This window comes from Coffea arabica, chromosome 1e (genome assembly GCF_036785885.1).
Source record: "Coffea arabica cultivar ET-39 chromosome 1e, Coffea Arabica ET-39 HiFi, whole genome shotgun sequence".
NCBI lineage: Eukaryota > Viridiplantae > Streptophyta > Magnoliopsida > Gentianales > Rubiaceae > Coffea > Coffea arabica.
The window spans coordinates 37147349-37151776 of record NC_092311.1 but is presented as its reverse complement, the minus strand read 5'-3'; the positions used below and the strand labels follow the sequence as shown (position 1 = coordinate 37151776).

The following is a 4428-nucleotide window of genomic DNA, read 5'->3' as shown; positions in this document are numbered from 1 at the left end:
CTATGTTTGCTATGAAGAAATTATTTTATCTCAAGTCATGTTGCAGCGGAAATGGAACTATTTGCTTTGACATTTTTCACTGATCAAACATTTTCTGCATCAAAGTGGTTTGGTAGCTCCTTTTCAGCCTGTTTTCTGCTCAAGAAAGAAAATTTATTAAGGGAAGGGTGGTATTCATTGCATATTAACTGGATTTCTGTTCGGTGACAGTTGCTCTTCATTTCATCTGGTCTTTGGTAGTAATTTTTAGCACCTTTTCTTGCTTTTTTTGCTTTCTAATGCAAATTTTAATTTTTACGACCATGGTTTCCATTCATTTTATTTAAATATTGTTGTAAATGTCTTAATGGTGGTGAATGGATTCTTTGTAGGTAATTTTTACTGAAGTAATAGATGTTGACATGGATGACGACTATGAGTATATTATGCTTTTGGATAGAGAAGTGGACACAAAGAGGAAGGGCAAGGTAACTATAAACTTTTGTTCGCAAAATGTTGCTTGGTACAATGCAAAATGTTCGCAAAAAATCTCCATAATGTTATTGCAACATAAAATTGTGTCGCACAAAAGTCACTAATAAAGGCCAGAAATCAATCTTTTGATGATACAATACTTATCCTGCTCAAATATAATAAAATTGAATATCAGAATAAAATTATGGTTCCACAGTACACTAGAACAAAGTATCAATCTTTTACCAAAATTGTTCCCATTGAACATCTTGATAATCTGTGAAGTATTAAAAGGGCAAAAAAAAAAATTTCAAATAATGTAAAGGAGTAAAAAACTAGGTGGCAACATAAACCATGATTCAGTCCACCAAAACTCGAAGTGTTAGCAGCTGAATTTGGCCCAGCTGTATGTTTGCCTGAAGCTGTTAAAATCAAACTTTGAAGCTTGAGATTTCGTACTCAATTAAACTGAAAAGGAATAAATTTGAGGCCATATTCCATAAGCAATAACTAATAGAAGAAATACTGACATGCATCTCAAATTTCACATTGTACCAGAAGACCACAACCAAATACAATATCAGAACCGAACAAATACAATATCCTTATTATGAACTCTATCTTTAATCATTCTTTATTTACTCAAGAAAATTTCAACAGCAAATTAGGAAAATTATTGTAAAACTGAATAAAGAAAGCAAAACCGAAGGATGAAAAAATCAAATGCATTTATAAAACAGAGTATCTGGTATTGCATTTTTCTTTAACTCCAGGAAACAGACATGAATCCCTCTCTCTTATTTGCAAGAGTTCTATCTACCAGAAAACTATATTTCTTACTAACTTTCCAGCTTCTTATCTTTGTGCATTCACAGAGCAACTCCAGGAAACAGACATAAACCCCTCTCTCTTATTTGCAAGAGCTCTATCTACCAGAAAACTATACCTCTGACCAACTTTCCAACTGCTTATGTTTATGCATTCACAGAGTATGAAATCCAGAGACACAAAAAATATCTGTAAACTATTTCAATATGAGACACGATACAGCAGATGAAACCACAACTTTCATGCATCAGAAACAGGTTATTTTCTTTCTTAATCATCATCGTGAGACTTAAGTAAGTTGTAACCAATCTGAAGAGATGCCCCCAGAAAAATTAAGAATATAGATGACCATTTCTGGCAGAAAGAGACTTCATAAGCTCAAAGGCACATCTCTGCATCTGTGAACTGATTTTCAATACCAATGACTCACTCAAGAAATGCTCACTCTACTTGAATGAGAGAAATTTTGCAAAGGTCAAACTACCACTTAATAGTCTACTATTTTATCTCCATTTAACAAATTCATTCAGATAGTATTTTTGTGAAAACAAAACAACTACTGCAGGAAAAATTAATCTAAAATAAACCAATTTGCAATTTCACATAGTACTTAGTCAAGAAACTTAATTACCTGAAATTTGAAATCCAAGCGTTCAGAGAAAGCCTCCTCTGCTGAAGTTCGAAATACAAATGTTCAAAGAAAGCCTCCTATGATTTCTCTACCACACCTGAAACACCAAAAGAAGTTTTATGGTGAACTTCTCAGAATTCAAGTCATGAATGAATGAAACTTCTCAAAATTCATAAAGCTATTGAACTCTAAGGCTTACTTAGAAATTATGTAGCTCATTTTAACATTGGCAGCATTCTTGTCGATTCTATAGTCATCAATTTGTCTAGTGACAGCATAAATATCCAAAACTTCAATAGGAGGAAAGATGGAAAGAGTTGATGACTCAGAGACAACAGAATTCAAGCTATGACCATAACAGAAAAGCCATCAACAATTGGAATAAGAGGATGGCAAGTATTATATGCATCATGGTTCACCGAAAAACAAAGAACTCACAACAGAATCATGTGCATCATCTTACTTGCACATGATTACAATTTCATTAACTAGTGCAACCATACTCTCTTCCAGCAATTCCACAAGTTGGGAAGTTTTCTTCAATTTGAGATCAGCTAACAAAGGTTAGAAATTCAATCATCAAACATTTAAGCTTAGTCAAATAAATTAATTAAACAAGTGATGTATCAAACCTCTTCAACTAATGATACACGATCAACAAAAGGCCGTCTAGAAGGTGAACTCCAGCTTGCTTCACATGCATAATGATGAAAAAGAAAAGGCAACATCAACAAAATAGAACACATAAACCTAGAAATACATAACTCCAACATTAATTGACAATAACTTCTCCTTAATGCCCTAGAACAATTTTTCACGTGGTAATAAACTTCATTTCCTAATGACAGAGATAAGGAAAATTCATTTTCTAAATGCAATTTAAGCTAAAATGTAGTATCAATCAATTCATATAAAAATTTAACGACATTTCTATGGAGTTCTTCACTACTGACTATTGGAAACACTTGAGCTACTAATGCTTATTGGAACTTTATACAGATAAATAAATTCACTAAAGTTAAAATTTTAAACACAAAAGCACATAAATTAACAAAAGCAGCTAGAGAGTTAAAATTCTAAAGCTTTGCATTCAACTATTGAAATGAGTTCTTCAGCGATCTATACAAAATTCACAGAACAGAGCTAGAATACTGAAATAAAACACAAAAATTAGAAGAAAAAAGTGATTATGGCAATTAACCAGCTTCCTTCATCAACTCCCTCAAAATCTCACTCGAATTTAAGATCAAATACCAGTCAAAATCCAAAAGTTTACACAGAGTCAGCTCAAAAGATTAATTTCATCGCGTAAAAAAAATAGAGATTGATTTCATCGGCTGAGATTTGGCTGAAGAACTTCAGAAGTTGAAGGCATACCGATTCTTGTTGACTGGGACCTTGCGGTGCCAACGGCGCTAGATCTTGGTCAGAGCAAACATGCGGCCGCCGCGACACATGTTGTCATAAGCACCCTGGCCTGCACGGTGAGTGCCGCCGCCAGGGACACAAGAGATACGGGAAACAGTGCGACCAGTACCCCAGGACTCGACGAAGGTCTGGTGGCCAGCGGGCCTAAAGACGGCGTAGCTTGGCGAGAGTTCTTGGAGATGTCGCGCGATGAACGTCTTGGACGATGTCTGGCCGGATTGGGGCTTTCATGACGTCAGGCAGAGGGAGGGAGTTGGCGTCGGCCTCCATTTCATTCTCAAGAGGGACAACGGTAACTACAGGGAGAGCGGCGGCGGAATTAGGGATTTTTGCTATCTACAACTCCACTAAAGCTACACAAATCTTTTGGGTAGCTCAAATTACGGATGAAAATGGTGGGTTAAAATGATTTTTTGGATAATTTCAGCAAAATGATAGTAGAGAGAAGGAGAAGATGTAGTGTCCGAAGTTGGCAAGAAGGGGGAAAGCAAGTTTTGTCCGAAATTTTTCTGTGTTATGAGTGTTATTGTTTAGCTCTTGCTAACATGACGTCATTTCTGCTTCTTTTGTTTACTCATCTCTACTCGTTCAATTTTGTTCAATTTTTAGCTTCCCCCACCTCTACTCCAAATTTCAGCTTCCCCCGCCTCTACTCCAATTTTGAGCTTCCCACTTCCATTTTAGCTTCAGCCAAAAAATAACGCTTTCAAGTGACTTTTGTACTAATTATTTGGACCTCTCTTTACAAAAATAACGCCTGCTCTAGTATCTCTCTTTTTCTTTTCTCCATCTTTGTGTAATTAAAGTTGTTTATTATTTTGAGTTTTTAGCTCACAAGTTGTATTAAAACTTTATTTGTTGCATTAAAACTTTAGAATATGAAAATTTAGTGTTTTTTGATAATTTTGTTTACTAACACATGTTTTTTTTATCTCTACAAAAAATTAATGTCCAAAAACTATAAAGCTTATTAAAAATATGTTTATGATTCAAAAAAATCTTTTAATGTAAATATTTTTGGTATTAATTTAATAATTTTATGAATTATGTACGAATTATGGTTTGACAAGACCTAACAATCTGTTTAG

General features: G+C 34.5%; 1 long non-coding RNA gene across 3 annotated transcripts; it reads right to left on the bottom strand.

Annotated features, from left to right (window-relative positions):
- Positions 1-515: 515 nt before the first annotated feature.
- On the bottom strand, positions 516-4014 carry LOC113702940 (uncharacterized). Of its 3 annotated transcripts, none has more exons than XR_011816911.1 (4): positions 3290-4014; positions 2112-2603; positions 1913-2009; positions 516-875 (listed from the first exon to the last, which is right to left on the bottom strand). It is a non-coding gene; the product is annotated as an uncharacterized lncRNA (long non-coding RNA). The 3 variants fall into 3 exon arrangements; XR_011816910.1 differs by having other exon boundaries at positions 516-2009; positions 2112-2466; positions 2545-2603; positions 3290-4011; XR_011816909.1 differs by having other exon boundaries at positions 516-2009; positions 3290-4012.
- Positions 4015-4428: the final 414 nt, after the last annotated feature.